Here is an 18,523-nt window from a genome sequence, read left to right as displayed (position 1 = left end):
TTCATTCCTATGACCATGAGATCATGTAACTCACTGACACTGGAGGAATACCTTGTGTGTATCAAACGTCACAATGTTACTGGGTGACTATAAAGATGCTCTACAGGTATCTCCAAAGGTGTCTGTTGAGTTAGCATGGATCAAGACTGGGTTTTGTCACTCCGTGTGACGGAGAGGTATCTCGGGGCCCACTCGGTAATAAAACATCACATATAAGCCTTGCAAGCAATGTGACTCACGTGTAAGTCACGGGATCTTGTATTACGGAACGAGTAAAGAGACTTGTCGGTAACGAGATTGAAATAGGTATAGATATACCGACAATCAAATCTCGGGCAAGTAACATACCGAAGGACAAAGGGAATGCTATACGGGATTATATGAATCCTTGGCACAGAGGTTCAACCGATAAGATCTTCGTAGAATATGTAGGATCCCATATGGACATCCAGGTCCTGCTATTGGATATTGACTGAAGAATGTCTCGGGTCATGTCTGCATAGTTATCGAACCCGCATGGTGTGCACACTTAAGGTTCGATGACGTTTTAGTATAGTTGAGTTATATGTGTTGGTGATCGAAGGTTGTTCGGAGTCTCGGATGAGATCACGTATGTCACGAGGGTTTCCGGAATAGTCCGGAAACAAAGATTGATATATAGGATGTTTTCATTTGGTCACCGGAAAGATTTCGGGCATTACCAGCAGTGTACCGGGAGTGACGAATGGGTTCCGGGTATTCACCGGGAGGGGCCCACCCACCCGGGAGTGAGCCCAATAGCACTAGGGTGGTGCACTAGCCCTTAGTGGGCTGGTGAGGCCAGCCCAAGTGGGCTATGGCGCCACAAGGAGAAAAAACCAAAGGAAAAAAAGGAAAGATGGAGGTGGGAAGGAAGGAGTGGACTCCTTCCCCCAAACCGAATTGGGGTGGGAGTCCACCTCCTCCTCTCGGCCAGCACCCTTGGGGATCCCTTGAGCCCCAAGGCTAGCCCCTCCCCTCCTCCTATATATATAGGTGGTTTTAGGGCTTTTGAGACACAAATTTGCCACGTGCAACTCAAACCTATACCACGTAGTTCTTCCTCTAGATTAGATTTCTACGGAGCTCGGCGGAGCCCTGCAGGAATAGATCATTACCATCACCGGCGCACCATCACGCTGTCGGAGAACTCATCTACTTCCCTGTCTCTCTTGCTGGATCAAGAAGGTGAAGATCGTCATCGAGCTGTACGTGTGCTGAACGCGGAGGTGTCGTCCGTTCGACGCTAGATCGGAACGGATCGTGGGACGACGGTGATTTGAATCACAAAGCTGTAGCACTACATCAACCGCGTCTCTTAACGCTTCCTGCTTAGTGATGTACAAGGGTATGTGGATCCGATCTCCCTCTCGTAGATGAACATCACCATGATAGGTCTTTGTGTGCGTAGGAAATTTTTTGTTTCCCATGCAACGTTCCCCAACACTATAAGCATAGGTTCCAAAAGGACATGTAAAGGTGGTTTTCTCTTGATCAGGTTGTGACACATGTATTTGAGAGAAACCAGAATAACCATCTAGAAAGCAAAAAATGTGTGTGCTTCGATAATCTTTCTAGCATTTGGTCTATGAAATGTAAATGATAATTATTTTTTTCTAGTAGCATTGTTTAATTATCTAAAATCAATTACCATTCTATAGCCAGTCACAATTCTTTGTGGAATGAGTTCATTTTTATCATTAGGAATGACAGTAATACCTCCTTTCTTAGGAACAAATGAACGGGACGTACCCATCTACTATCAGCTATGGGATAAATTATACCTCCTTCGAGAAGCTTTAATATTTCATTTCTTATCACTTATTTCATTTTGGGATTTAGTCTTTGTTGGTGATCAACAACGAGTTTAGCATCAGGTTCCATATTAATATTGTTCTTACAAAGAGTGGGACTAATGACCTAATATCATCTAGAGTATACCCAATAGCAGCTCGTTGCTTCCTTAGAGTTTTCAACAATCTTTCTTCTTCATACTGTGTAAGGTTAGCCCTGATAATAATAGGATACATCTTCTTTTCATCAAGATAAGCATATTTCAAAGTGTTAGGTAATTGCTTTAGTTCAAACACAGGATCACTCTTGGGTGGAGGAGGACCTCCTAGAGTTTCAACAGGCAAGTTGTGTTTAAGGATAGGTTTTTGCTCAAATAACATATTATCTAGTTCATTTCTTTCACGCATATGCATATCATTTTCATGGTCTAGCAAAAATTGGTCTAAAGGATCCGTAGGAGGAATGGAAACAGAAGCAAGACCAGTTACTTCATCTTTGCTAGGCAATTCTTTGTCATGGGGTTGCTTACTAAACTTGGAGAAATGAAACTTATGAGACATACCAACAAAATAAACACTGACAGTTTCCTTTTTGCAATCTATTTAAGTATTGACAGTGTTTAAGAAGGGTCTACCAAATATTGTGGGACAAAAATTATCTTGTGTTGAGCCAAGTACTAGAAAATCGGTAAGGTATTTACTTTTCCACACAAGACTTCAACATCTCTAACAATCCCAAGTGGAGTGATGGTGTCTCTATTAGCAAGTTTAATAGTAACATCTATGTTAGTTGAAATAGTTGTCGAACTCCCTGATGGAATTCACAATCCCGAGGAAGAGCTTCCGGCTCATACGATAACGGTGCCAGAATACATTATCGCCGTGTAGAGGAGTGTCTGCGAAGTAGTCGGCATAGAGCAAGAAATAGCCTTCAGTCGATGCCTCTGCTTTGCCTTCGGCCGGGCCGGCGCCGAGCGTGTTGGAAATATGCCCTAGAGGCAATGATAAATAGTTATTATTATATTTCCTGTTTCAAGATAATCGTTTATTATCCATGCTATAATTGTATTGAATGAAAACATAGATACATGTGTGGATACATAGACAAAACAATGTCCGTAGCAAGCCTCTAGTTGGCTAGCCAGTTGATCAATGATAGTCAAGGTTTTCTGACTATATGCAAGTGTTGTCACTTGATAACTGGATCACATCATTAGGAGAATCTTGAGATGGACTTGTTAGGGCGATAACCCCGGGGTAGGCTCAACGAGCCTGCTCCTTTACCTTCAGCCCAAAAGGAATGACTAAGACAATTCTAGGAAGCCCAAGTCCCGTGGCCGGCTAGGAAGCACCAACCGGCTGGGGGCGAGGCGGTCAACTCTTTGGCCGGCCAAGAAGCACCTGCCGGCTAGAGACGAGACGGCTACCTCCCCCTGGCAGCCTAGGCCAAGCCATCCGGCTAGGGACAATGTGGTCGTGCCCAGGCCGGCTAGCCAAGCAGGCTAGCCGGCTGGGGATCTCAAGTCACATCAGACCGTAGGTCATGACGAGACCCTATGGTTAAAGGTGGCTACCGTCAGCAAAGGTACTGGATCGGAATGCACGGCAGGTACCAGCGTCGGCGGCCACGCCGCTGACCTCCTCCGGCTCTAATCCATCACCCTGCACAGTGTCGGCCGTCAAACTCCCACTCCATTACTGCACTCGGCGTGGGAACAGTGGATACGGCCGTACCGCATGCCCATGACGAATCTCGCTGGACGACGCCGGATGTACAAGATGTATCCTGCGTCAACCTTACGTGAGAGCCTTATTGGCTAGCCGGCGGGTCCCACGGCCAGACGGGACCTTGCAACCAGCGGGCCCCTCCAGCGACAAGACAAGACCCCTGTGGGCACACTGGCTAGCCGACGAGGCTGCAAGCCGGGTCCCACTCTTGTACTTTTATCCATATTGTAGGTCGGTGGGTTCGTCTATAAAACCCCCCGGCCCCGCTCCATGCAGAGGGTCGGTCAACTTAGCACACACACCAACCACATAGGAGCGGCAGACACGAGCCGGCAAATCCTTCTTCCTCCTCAGCATACAGCTCCAGGTGCACTTTGTAGTTCCGTTCATACATCATACACTCCGGCGGGATTAGGGGTATAATCTCTACGGAGAGCCCTGAACCTGGGTACATCATGCGTTCCATGCTTGTACCAACCTCGTTCCCAGCGTCCTCCGGTGCCACTTCGGTTTCCACCATCTTTAGCCTACCCATGGCTTATGTTGTGAGTGTTCACCGACATTTGGCGCCCACCATGGGGCCGTCCGCGGCATCGGCTGGTTCACGCGCTGGGCGGGGTGTAACGCCCCGGACACACCCGCCGGCGGTCGTTGCTCTTGGCATGATCTAGACTGGCCTCACATATCAATACTAGTCTTTTCTGCGCATTTTGTCCTCACTTATGCGCACCCGGGATCAACTTCCCGGTCGGTAACCCATCCCAGAACTACTCCAAGCTAAGCACGCTTAACCTCGGAGTTCTGTTCGAATGGGCTCCCAAAAAATAAGGAATTCCTTATTGATATGAGTAGTCTATCATCCCTAATAAGCCAGGCTATCACATACACCACCACTCAGAGGAACCGACGTCCTCGTTGGGCCACAGGACCGTTCCCTCTTGGTACAAACGTCTCTGCATCCAGTCCAGTACATGTACCATGCCGTGTGCCACGACGAGTCACAAACGTCATGAACAACATAACCGCACACATGTCCGCAAACATCCGTGTAACCGCGAGAGTCTGCTCTGATACCAAACTTGTAACGCCAAATAAGGAATTCCTTATTGATATGAGTAGTCTATCATCCCTAATAAGCCAGGCTATCACATACACCACCACTCAGAGGAACCGACGTCCTCGTTGGGCCACAGGACCGTTCCCTCTTGGTACAAACGTCTCTGCATCCAGTCCAGTACATGTACCATGCCGTGTGCCACGACGAGTCACAAACGTCATGAACAACATAACCGCACACATGTCCGCAAACATCCGTGTAACCGCGAGAGTCTGCTCTGATACCAAACTTGTAACGCCTAGGACACACCCGCCGGCGGTCGTTACTCCTGGCAGGATCTAGACTGGCCTCACATATCAATACTAGTCTTTTCTATGCACTTTGTCCTCACTCATGCGCACCCGGGATCAACTTCCCGGTCGGTCACCCATCCCAAAACTACTCCAAGCTGAGCACGCTTAACCTGGGAGTTCTGTTCGAATGGGCTCCCGAAAAAGAAGTAATTCCTTATTGATATGAGTAGTCTATCATCCCTAATAAGCCAGGCTATCACATAGGGCCCCGCACTTACGCCACCGGATGCATCGCGTCCGGACAGATCTGCATGCCCGTGGAGCCTGCCTTCGATGAGGCCTCATCGATGATGATCGACGTCCCTGTCCGTCATGCCGATTCGAACGAGAAGTCCGATGACGAGGCGCCTCCCAACGTCGTCGTCGCTGCTATGGAGAACCTCAACGTTCTCTTTAATGATCTGCGCCTCAACGATGGTCCTCGCTACTTTGGCGAGGACTTCGATGTCGGGGAATTATGCGCCAGCTTCAGTAGGCTCTCTATCGCTGAGACGCCTACATTTGACGTGTACCCCAGCAATGTACTCGTCTTCGATGGCCCTCCGCCGTCTGTGGGGCTCTTCACCCTGTATCATGTCGCCACCGTCTCCAACATCGTGGAGCTGATGGTCATCGGCGTTAGCACCAGCACGGCTCATGGCAAGGCTCAGCAGACGCTGGTGAGCCTGCTGCTGTCACCGCTGACTCTCTTCAGGCTGCGCTTACCGGCCGAAAGACGCCCATCGCCGCCTGCACAAACCCAAACGACGTGCGGGCCTTGCTGGAGGAGGCTCGCAGGAAGATCTTGGAGGAGGGCATCGCCATCACCTCGGCTAAACGCCGGATGGAGGCCACGCAATGCGAGTATAACTCCGCATACGCCCTCACTCCGGTTTCCGAGGGCCCTAGCCGGCTTGGCTCAGTCCGCGGCCGCGGACGGGTCATCGCCGAGATTCTAGACGGCAAGCAGCCCATATACGAGACTCCCGCGGCATGGCAGAAATGCCAAGCTTGGAGGGCGAGGATCGCGCCTTCCAGGAGAAGTGGGTCAAGGATCTTCTTGACGCCGGCAACGAGCAGCAGACACGGCTTGACCCCGATCAAGCTCAATCGGAGTCTCCGGGACCCAACCCCGGAGCGTGTCGTAACCCCAGCGGTCATTGATTGCAATCCCCGACAACGACGCCAGAAAAATGCTTGATGTCAACTGTTCTTCCCCTTGCGATGGCACCAGAAGAATGCTGCTAGCACTCTCCAGCAATCGAAACTAGAAGAATGTTGTTGACGGCCCACCAGCGCGTGGGATCGTAGCAGTTTTCGAGGGTAGAGTATTTGACCCAACTTCTTGGTTAGCCAGACAGGAGGTGAGAGGATACTCTCAAGTATTACCAGCTGAATGCGTCAGATTCAACCACATTTAAAAGATTAGTATCTGCAAGCAAAGTATCAGTAGCAAAGTAGTATGATAACAACGGTGTCAGAAACGATCTGTTGACAGCAGACTATTCCTAACGATTGTATCCATGGCGCCAAGTTGCCTCGTTGACGGAAATTGTCAGTTCCCGTCAACGACCAGCGATCAAGATTGTAGCAGGTAGCAGCAGTGTAACGAGCAATAGCAGTGGCAAGGAACAGCAGTAGGAAGTAGCAACAGTAGCAAGCGACAGTAGTAGCAACAGTAGCAGCAGAGCAAGACAAGTAACAGCAGTAGCAACAGTAGTAACAGCAGCAGGCGATAGTAGTAGCAACATTAGGACAAACTCGTAGACAATGGGTCGGTGATTTTTTTCGATGATATTCATCATGTAACAGTTATAACACGGAGAGGTAAGTGGCTAGCTCACGTTCGTCAATGTGATGTAGGCATGCATTCTGTGTGTCGTCATACGTGCTTAGGGAAAAGAACTTGCATGACATCTATTGTCCATCCCTCCCGTGGCAGCGGGGTCCACAAGGAAACTACGGGATATTAAGTTTCTCCTTTTAATAAAGAACCGGACCAACGCATTAGCACTTGGTGAACACATGAACTCCTCAAACTATGGTCATCACCGGGAGTGGTTCCGATTATTGTCACTCCGGGGTTGCCGGATCATAACACATAGTAGGTAAGTACAACTTGCAAGATCGGATCTAAAACACACATATATTGGTGACAACATAATAATTTCAGATCTAAAATCATGGCACTCGGGCCCTAGTGACAAGCATTAAGCATGGCAAAGTAGTAGCAACATCAATCTCAGAACATAGTGGATACTAGGGATCAATCGCCATCAAAACTAACTCGATTACATGATAGATCTCATCCTACTCATCACCGCCCAGCGAGCCTACGATTAGATTACTCACGAACGACGAAGAGCTTCATGGAATTGGAGAGGAAAGAAGGTTGATGATGACGATGACGACGATTTCCCCTCTCCGGAGCCCAAGACGGACTCCAGATCTACCCTCCAGATGAAGAACGGGTGGTGGCGGCGCCTCCGTATCGCAAACGCGACGAAAACTTCTCTTTTTTATTTTTTCTGGGACGAAAGTGAACTTATAGACCTGAGGTTGGGGGCGGCAGAGCCGTGTGGGCCCCACAAGCCTGCCCACCGCCACCAGCGGGGGTGGCGGAGCCAGGGCTTCTGGCCCACTGGCCCACCCCCTCAGGTGGAACTTGGCGCAGATATTTTTCATATTTCCCAAAAATGCTCCCCATAAATTTTAAGGACGTTTGGAGAACTTTGATTTCTGCACAAAAATGACATCAAGGCAATTGTGCTGAAAACAACGTCAGTCCAGGTTAGTTCCATTCAAATCATGCAAATTAGAGTCCAAAACAAGGGCAAAAGAGTTTGGAAAAGTAGATACGATGGAGACGTATCAAGTCCCCCAAGCTTAAAACCTTGCTTGTCCTCAAGAAACTTAGTTGACAAACTGAGAGAGAAAGAAAAACTTTGACAAACTCTGTTTGATCTTGTTGTTGCAACTATGTCTAACTCATAACCAGAATTTCAGCAAGATCACAAGTTAACCACATAAGCAAGTGACACAAAGGTCCCACGGTAAACTAATATCAATGGCATAATCAGCTAACGAGCAAATAATAATGAGTTTCAAATACCAACACTTCAATCAAAACAAGCATGAAGCAATATGAATAGGTGGTATCTCGCTAGCTCTTTCTGAGACCGCAAAACATAAATGCAGAGCACTTTCAAAGATCAAGGGCTGACTAAACATTGTAATTCATAGCAACGAAGATCCAGTCATAGTCATATTCAATATCAATCAAAAGCAAAGCATAAAAATGACAGAGGTGCTCTCTAATTTGTGCTTATAAAAGAGGAGGATGACTCGACAAGAAAATAAATAGACAGGCCCTTCGCAGAGGGAAGCATTGATTTGCAGAGGTGCAAGAGCTCAAGCTTTGAAAACAGAAATAATAATTTTGGGTGGCATGCTTTCATTGTCAATGCAATGACCAAGAGTTCTCAATATCTTCCATGCTACTCATGCTATAGGCGGTTCCCAAACAGAAAAGTAAAGTTTTAACTCCCCCATCACCAATCAATCACACTCCACGGCTTGCTGAATCCTCTGGTACCGTCCATACTAACATCAATCCGGGGGAGTCTTGTTTTACAGTTATGTTTTCGATTTAAGGGTGGAACTGGGCACTCCAATTACCGGCCCATTTCTCGTGAATGACAGTGAATAAACACATGACGAGGATAACACTCCTAGCATGGAAGATACCAATAGCCCCGTGTCACCACATGAGCAGTTCGGGCATGCAAAACAGATTATTTCTTGAAGGTTTAGAGAATGGCACATGCAAATTTACTTGGAACGGTAGGTAGATACCCTCAAATAGGTAGGTATGGTGGAATCTCATGGAAAAAAAATTGGGTTTATGGAAGTGGATGCACAAGCAGAATTCCGCTTAGTACAAGTGAAGGCTAGCAAAAGACTGGGAAGCGACCAACTAGAGAGTGACAACAGTCATCAAGATGCAATGAGTTTGACTAACATTAAATGCAAGCATGAATAGGATATAAATCACCATGAACACGAACATCATAGAGGCTATGTTGATTTTGTTTCAACTACATGCATGAACATGCGCCAAGTCAAGCCACTTGAAACATTCAAAGGAGAATACCATCCTATCATACTACATCATAGTCATCTCAAAATCTATGTTGGCATTCAAGACAAACCATTATAAGCTCTCAGCTAAATAAGCATGGCATCAGAAACTATGATCTCTAAGTTTTCATTGCAAACATGGTTCTCTCACAACAAAGTTAAATCTGGGTCGATAAGCTAGTCATATCTACAAAAACAAAATAGATAGAGTTCATACCGGCTTTTCAGTCTCAGTCACTTCATCATATATCATCATTGTTGCCTTTATTTGCACGATCAAACGATGTGAACGATAATAAGCGCATTGGACTAAGGTGAATCTGCAGGCAACACAAAGGAGAAGACAAAGTAATATGGCTCTTTGAAAGCTAAACAGGTAAGCATGTAAGAACCAATAAACATTGTAACCAATATCTTCTACCTTGACACAATGAAAAAGAAAACTATTTACACGGGAAAGCTCCCAACAAGCAAAAGAAGAAAGAAAAATCTTTTTGGGTTTTCTCAAAAGGACACAAAACAAGAAAACAAGAAAACAAAAATAAACTAGCATGGATAATACAATGGCAAAGTGTAAACACCGGCTAACAAAGTGAAAGCATAAGCATGAATGTAAAGCCGGTGAGAACACGTACTCCCCCAAGCTTAGGATTTTGGCCTAGCTTGGTCTACTCCCAAGGTTGGTCCTCGCGAAACCCAAAATCATAATGGGTGTTATACGGGAGTGCTGCAGCCACTGCCTGAATAGCTGCCTCACGAAGTCGAGCAGCAGTCGCCTCCCTCTCATACTCCTCTGCCTCTCCTATGGTTATGTAGTATCCTCATTTTACCTGAAAGTCAAAGAAAGCAGGAGCAGGAAGGGTAATGTGGAAAACACGCTGTCGGTTAAATATCAAGCGGTATAGGAGGGATCCATGATCTCTCTCAAGGAATTGGTAGCGTGTTAGAGCGACACGATCAAGGTAGGATGTACGGAGAGGAGGGTCTTCTGGACGGATGGATACTCCATGAAATTTTGCTAAGCGTGTAGCATAAACTCCACCAAAGAAATCCCCCTCACTGGCATTTTTATTCAGCCTCCTTGCTATTATAGCTCCCATATTGAAGCTCTTGTCACCTGTTACTGCGCTCTTAAGGATACTAAGGTCGGAAGTGCATAGGTGACAATGTGCACCCTTGCCGTTAATGCACCTACCTATGAAGAGGGCAAGGTAGTGCAAGGCAGGGAAATGGATGCTTCCTATGGTGGCTTGCGTGATATCTCTGGTTTCTCCAATAGTTATACTTGAGACAAAGTCTCTGACCGAAGACTTAGAAGGATCATTAATACTACCCCCATCGGGTATCTTGCAAATCCTATTGAAATACTCCAAATCCACGGTATAGGATTTATCGTACAGATCAAACAGTATGGATGAGTCACGGCCAACTGAGAATTTAAATCTACACACGAAAGAGGCAGTGAGCATAGCATACTGTTCAAATTTATCTAAGAGGAATTCTTCTAACCCGGCATTGCGGATAAGTGTATCAAACTCATCCTTGAAACCTGCTTCGATCATGAACTCATCGGAAGGCCACTCACATGGTTTTACCGGTGCGTCCCTTAGTTGAAAAGGTTCGGGCTCCCGAAAAGAGAGACGAGGACCCTTCTTACTTGAGGAACCACCATGAAACTTCCTCCTGAACATAATTTCCTTTTGCTGAAATTTTTGAAGTTCAAGAGAAAAGTGAATGAAGATACACCACACCTTGTAGCAACTACTCCTACTAGTGCCTAGAGACTGTATCATGCGCTAAAACTACTTGGGACCAGCTAAAATCAACCTTTCAAGCTCAAGAACAGGGTCACCAAGGTAGCAAGAATACGCGAAGGATAAAGCACTAGAGCAAAAACTAATTGGACCAATGGAGGAGTCACTTACCAAGGAGTAATTTCCCCAAAACAGTTCGGAGAATGGTGCTTTCAGCAAGGAGATCAAAAATCACAGCCAAATGAGCAAGAACACGGGTTTGAGCTGCGAAACAATTTTTTCTGGAGGTGGAAGAAGAGGCTGGGAGCTGGAATGAGTGGTGGGGATCCCTGTGGGCGCCGCAAGCTTGCACTCCGCCACCAGGGGGGTAGGTGGCGGTGGCAGGGCTTGTGGCCCACTGGTCTAGCCCCCAGGCCAGCTCTCATGCCCAGTAATTTTCAAAAATTCCAGAAAAAAACATACTAAATTTTCAGGACCATCGGAGAACTTTTATTTTCGAGGTATTTTTCTCCGGGATGCTAAAACAGAAAACAGGAAATACTAAACTAATTCAATCATTTTTCTTCTAAGCAAAAGAAAAGGAAAGCTTAAAACAGAGGTATATGACTCTTTGATTCATCCGTTTCATGGTCATCGAAAGAAATCTGTCAATGGGGTTGATCAAGTCCTCATGACAAAACCTTCTCAAATCGCAAGAGAGAGCGGAGAATTTTCGAATAGCCACTAAGTCACCTCAATGGGGATATGTATATCCCCAACAACCAAATCATACTTCATCTTGACACGAGGAATAGGGCATTCAAAGCTCCCTATAAGAATCGATGAAGTCTTTTTGATAGCATTGATGCAATGTACTTGATATCGTTTCTTCGAAAAGTGCACTGTGTGCTCATTACCGTTGACATGTAAATTGACATTGCCTTTGTTGCAATCTATAACAGCCCCTGTAGTGTTTAAAAAGGGTCTTCCGAGGATGACAGCCATGGCATCATCCTCGGGAATATCCAAGATAACAAAGTCTGTTAAGATAGTGGTGTTAGCAACCACAATAGGCACATCCTCGCAAATGCCGATAGGGAAAGAAGTTGATTTGTCGGCCATTTGCAGAGAAATTCAGTGGGTGTCAACTTATCCAACTCAAGTCTATGATAAAGAGAAAGCAGCATAACACTAACACCGGCTCCAAGGTCACATAAGGCAGTTCTTACGTAGTTTCCTTTAATAGAGCAAGGTATAGTGGGCACTCCGGGATCACCAAGTTTCTTAGGAGTTCCACCTTTGAAAGTGTAATTGGCAAGCATGGTGGAGATCTCAAGATCTGGTATCTTCCATTTATTAGTCACGATATCTTTCATGTACTTGGCATACAGAGACATCTTGAGCATATCAGTTAACCGCATCTGCAGAAAGATGGGTCTTATCATCTCAACGAAGTGCTCAAAATCCTCATCATCCTTTTTCTTGGATGGCTTAGGTGGAAAGGGCATAGGTCTCTGAACCCATGGCTCTCTTTCTTTACCATGCTTCCTAGCAGTGAAGTCATTCTCATCGTATTTCTTAGGTTGTGGGTTATCAGGATTAACCGTAGGTTCAATCTCCACATCCTCATCATTGCTAGGTTGAGAATTATTATGAACATCATTGTACATATTGTCACGAGGTTCATGTTCATCACTAGATTGTGTTTCTGCATCAGATGCAGAAATATCATTAGGTTCTTCAGTTGTGACAGTACTTGGTGAACTGGCATGCAGGCTTCTATCATCCTTCTTCTTCTCCTTAGGATGACTGGGTGTATCAGCATTGATTCCTTGAGAATCTTGATCGATTCTCTTAGGATGACCTTTAGGATACAAAGGTTCCTGAGTCATTTTGCCTCCTCTAGTAATGACTCTGATAGAGTTGTCATTTAATTCATTGAGCAAGTCATTCTGAGCTTTAAGTACTTGTTCTGCCTCAATAGTAATCATAGAAGCATGTTTACTCACAAGCTTCAGATCATTGACATTTCTGTCTACACAAGCACTTAAATGGCTAAGCATACGAGTACTTTGTTCCAAATGTCTGCTAACGTAATCATTGAAACTCTGTTGTTTGGCAACAAAGTTGTCAAATTTATCAAAGCATAGGCTAGCAGGTTTATCAAAAGGAATATCACTCTCATCAAACCTACGCAGAGAATTCACTTCTACTACCTCTATCGGGTTATCGAGACCATGGATCTCTTCGATAGGAGGTAGATTTTTGACATCTTCAGCTCTAATGCCTTTCTCTTGCATTGATTTCTTGGCTTCTTGCATATCTTCGGGACTGAGGAATAGAATACCTCTTGTCTTCGGAGTTGTCTTAGGAGGTGGTTCGGGAATAGTCCAAGCATTATCGTTGATCAAGATGTTATTCAGTAGAGTCTCAGTTTGTTCTACAGTTCGTTCCCTAAAAACACAACCGGCACAACTATCTAGGTGGTCTCTAGAGGCATCGGTAAGTCCGTTATAGAGGATATCAAGTATCTCGTTCTTCTTAAGAGGGTGAGCAGGCAAAGCATTGTGTAGCTGGACGAGCCTCCCCCAAGCTTGTGGAAGACTCTCTTCTTGGAGTTGAGCAAAGTTGTATATTTCCTGCAAGGCAGCTTGCTTATTATGGGCAAGGAAATATTTCTCATAGAAGTAATAGACCATCTGCTGGGGACTACTCACACATCCAGGCACAAGAGAGGTGAACCAGGCTTTAGCGTCATCCTTTAGAGAGAAAAGAAACAACTTAAGGATATAGTAGTGGCGGATCTTCTCCTCATTAGTGAAGAGGGTGGCTATATCGTATAGTTTGGCAAGATGGGCTACAACCGTCTCAGACTCATAACCGTGAAAAAGGATCAGATTCGACTAGAGAGATTATCTCAGGGTCGACAGAGAATTCATAATCCTTATCGGTGATAAAGATAGGTGAAGTGGCAAACTTCGGGTCGTATTTCATCCTAGCTTCCCGAGATTTTTCCTTCCACTTGAGAAGTAATTTCTCAGCGTCATAGGCATCCTTACATGCAAGAAAATCCTCAGCTATCTCTCCCTCCATAACGTAACCCTCAGGTATATCAGGAAATTCATGTCTAGGAGAGCTAGATCTAGCAGGAGCAAAAGCAGGTTCTATCTCAATAGTATCGGTAGTTTCAGAAGCATCACGAGCATTGGCAGTAACTCTAGCAATATGAGCATCAAGGAACACCCCTAGTGGAACATCAGGCAAAGTAGTATCTCTAGCAGTATCAAGCATAACATCTCTAGCAGTATCAAGCATAGAATCTCTAGCAGTATCAGGCATAGCGTCAGGCATAGTATCAAGCATAGTATCATAAGGCATAGTATCAAGCATAGCATCTCTAGCAGTAGCATCATAAGCATCATCAAGCACAGGCGACATATCGAGATTTCTAGCAGGAGGTGATGTCGCAAACTTACTCATAACTGAAGGTGAATCAAGTGCAGAGCTAGATGGCAATTCCTTACCTCCCCCCGTAGTTGAGGGAAAGACTTTGGTCTTTGGATCCTTCACATTCTTCATAGTGATCAGCAGATATAAATCCCAAGTGACTCAAAGAATATAGCAATACCTCCCCGGCAACGGCGCCAGAAAAATGCTGATTGCAATCCCCGGCAACGGCGCCAGAAAAATGCTTGATGTCAACTGTTCTTCCCCTTGCAACGGCACCTGAAGAATGCTGCTAGCACTCTCCAGCAATCGAAACTAGAAGAATGTTGTTGACGGCCCACCAGCGCGTGGGATCGTAGCAGTTTTCGAGGGTAGAGTATTCGACCCAACTTCTTGGTTAGCCAGACAGGAGGTGAGAGGATACTCTCAAGTATTAGCAGTTGAATGCGTCAGATTCAGCCACACCTGAAAGATTAGTATCTGCAAGCAAAGTATCAGTAGCAAAGTAGTATGATAACAACACTGTCAGAAACAATCTGTTGACAGCAGACTATTCCTAACGATTGTATCAATGGCGCCAAGTTGCCTCGTTGACGAAAATTGTCAGTTCCCATCAACGACCAGTGATCAAGATTGTAGCAGGTAGCAGCAGTGTAACAAGCAATAGCAGTGGCAAGGAATAGCAGTAGTGACAGGAGTAGCAAGTAGCAACAGTAGCAAGTGACAGTAGTAGCAACAGTAGCAGCAGAGCAAGACAAGTAACAGCAGTAGCAACAGTAGTAACAATAGCAGGCGATAGTAGTAGCAACAGTAGGACAAACTCGTAGACAATGGGTCAGTGATTTGTTTGGATGATATTCATCATGCAACAGTTATAACACGGAGAGATAAGTGGCTAGCTCCCGTTCATCAATGTGATGTAGGCATGCATTCCGTGTGTCGTCATGCGTGCTTAGGGAAAAGAACTTGCATGACATCTATTGTCCATCCCTCCCGTGGCAGCGGGGTCCAAAAGGAAACTACGGGATATTAAGGTTCTCCTTTTAATAAAGAACTAGACCAACGCATTAGCACTTGGTGAACACATGAACTCCTCAAACTATGGTCATCACCGGGAGTGGTTCCGGTTATTGTCACTCCGGGGTTGCCGGATCATAACACATAGTAGGTAACTACAACTTGCAAGATCGGATCTAAAACACACATATATTGGTGACAACATAATAATTTCAGATCTGAAATCATGGCACTCGGGCCCTAGTGACAAGCATTAAGCTTGGCAAAGTAGTCGCTACATCAATCTCAGAACATAGTGGATACTAGGGATCAATCCCCATCAAAACTAACTCGATTACATGATAGATCTCACCCTACTCGTCACCGCCCAGCGAGCCTACGAATAGATTACTCACGAACGACGAAGACCTTCATGGAATTGGAGAGGGAAGAAGGTTGATGATGACGATGGCGACATTTCCCCTCTCCGGAGCCCAAGACGGACTCCAAATCTGCCCTCCAGATGAAGAACAGGTGGTGGCGACGCCTCCGTATCGCAAACGCGACAAGAACTTCTGTTTTTTATTTTTTCTGGGATGAAATTGAACTTATAGACCTGAGGTTGGGGGCGGCAGAGCCGTGTGGGCCCCACAAGCCTGCCCACCGCCACGAGGGGGGTGGTGGCGGAGCCAGGGCTTGTGGCCCACTGGCCCACCCCCTGAGGTGGAACTTGGCGCATATATTTTTCATATTTTCCAAAAATGCTCCCCGTAAATTTCTACGACGTTTGGAGAACTCTGATTTCTGCACAAAAATAACACCAAGGCAATTCTGCTGAAAACAACGTCAGTCCAGGTTAGTTCCATTCAAATCATGCAAATTAGAGTCCAAAACAAGGGCAAGAGAGTTTGGAAAAGTAGATACGATGGAGACGTATCAGTCAGCAACAAGCCGAAGGATCTTCCTCGCATCGCACTTCCGGCTGGAAGGGCGAGGGCAGCTACGACAGGCGCTCCCAGTGCCAGAGCGAGCATACTTCGAGCCGGCGTCGCGGAGATGATGAGAGTGATTCGGTGTATGAGGTTCCTCGTCCGGGGAGGACCCATGCTACCGTCTCACAAGGCGCCCTTCCGATCGCGGCTTGGATCGGCGCATGCGTCCCTCGGGGCGACCACGACGCCCGCAGGCGTCTCAACGCACTGGCACAGTCAGCTCTTCTGGAGGAAGACGGTCCCATTAGTCCGGCGTGCTTCGGCCCCCGGATTTGAGGGGAGCCGTTTCCCCGAGGCTTCACTCTGCCTCGGGACACTCCCAATACAATGGCACCGCCAAGCCAGAAGACTGGTGATCGACTACACCACCGCCGTTGGCATTGCCAGGGCAACAAGCGCGTAGCAGTCCGCTACATGCCACTCATGCTGGCCGGCTCGTCTCGGACATGGCTTAACAGCCTTCCAGCCGCAGCGTCAACTCATGGGTTGACTTCAAGGAGGCGTTCGGCCACAACTTCACTGGTACCTACAAGCACCCTGGCCGGCCTCGCGAGCTGGCCATGTGCGTCCAGACGCCCGACGAACCCCTTCGCGACTACGTCACGCGCTGGACGGAGCTTCGCAACTCCTGCGAGGGAGTGCATGAGGTACAAGCGATCCAGTACTTCATCGACGGTTGCCGAGACGGCACTCTCCTCAAGCACAAGCTCATGTACTCCGAGCCCACCTCTCTGACGATGCTCATGGCCAAGGCGGACAAGTACGCCATGGCCGACTCCGCAATGCAGGTCAAGGTGACCACCTCGGACAAGGTTGTTCCTACGCTGGCTACTCCTAAGCCGACCGGGGACAATCGAGGCGGCCAGAACAACAACAAGCGCAAGGCAGATCAGCTAGATTCGCGCTCCAACAACAAGTTGGTGGCCAATGTGGAGGGCGAGGAGTCGGCTACTCAGGCCGGCTCCCAACGAAGGCGGCCCAACAAGGGCAACTGGAAGCCCAAGCAAACCTTCGAGCAGATGCTTGACGCGCCCTCCAAGATGCATTCTGGGGCACAACCCTCTACCCACACCCTTCGACAGTGCAGCTTCGCACGCCGAGTGTCGCAAGGGGAGGGCATGTCGGCTACCCCAGGTGCCTAGGCCGTGCCTCAAGCTCCGGCTCCCGGTCCAGCTCCGGCTCCCGGTCCAGCTCCGGCTCCCCCAGCGCCGCCTCGCGACGATGGTCGCCTCCACGACGACTACCCCCATCAAGACGGAGCATTCGTCGTCTTCACCAGTGTCGCACCCTGTTTTTCGCCACAAGCATTTTATGTTGCAAAAATCAGAGCTCGTTAGAACTTTTTTCAAATAATGTTGTGAGTGAAATGTGAACCCTTGTATGAGTGAATTCTTGCTTGTTTGATGACTCAACCCATGAAAACTTATTAGTTTGCTCTCTTCAAAAACCCTTTTTCCTTTATATCAAGATCACCTTCACCATGTTGGGATACACTACTAGCTCATGAAGCCAAGTGGCACTTCCAACCAAAATTGGTGGTCAGATCCAAATATTATTTTCATTCATTAAAAACATTAATTGGTGATTTAAAATATTACTTTCCTATTTTATATCTATGTCTGTTTCTAAGGCCACTAATGATATTCCCACAAGAAAAAATTGCTTTCCTGCCTTAGAAAATTATGAGTAAATTCATGGAAGCTCAGAAGGACATATATTTCCATATATAAGATTTTCAACCCTATTTTATATTAATATTATTTGACTAAAACCCTGAAAACCATTTCTGTCTGTTTTAGCTTTTTGAGATGTTTCCAAAGGAAATTATCTCAGTAAATTCCCATAAAATTACAGGAGCCCTCCCAAGCCATATTAGGTGCTCACCTAAAATCTCACCTTGATCCAAGGTGGGGAAGTGCACCTAATGAGCCCAAAACCCTCTCTGTCCAGAGAAGAGTTGGAACAACTCTACATTGCAAAGTTTCTCCAATGGAGCTGAAACTTTGCAGAGGTGTTTGACACCCCAAATGAGGACTTCACACCAAGATGGGATTTGTGAGAATCTGTTTGGCCACACTTCCTTTGTAGAGGACAGTACTGGTCATTTTGAGGCATTTTCAAGTTTACAAAGCCAAACTGGTTCAATGGAGCTCAAATTTGGTGAAACCCCATGTTTCTACCCCAAGACCAAACCTGTTCAGTTTCATTTCCAGTGGTGGAGTGGAAGCACCCCAAGTCACTGTCGAACACCTACTGACAGGAAGGTAAAAACCCTCCTAGCCACTGT

Source organism: Hordeum vulgare, chromosome 7H (genome assembly GCF_904849725.1).
Source record: "Hordeum vulgare subsp. vulgare chromosome 7H, MorexV3_pseudomolecules_assembly, whole genome shotgun sequence".
Classification (NCBI taxonomy): domain Eukaryota; kingdom Viridiplantae; phylum Streptophyta; class Magnoliopsida; order Poales; family Poaceae; genus Hordeum; species Hordeum vulgare.
The sequence above is the reverse complement of the archived record's forward strand: the minus strand, read 5'-3'. Positions refer to the sequence as shown.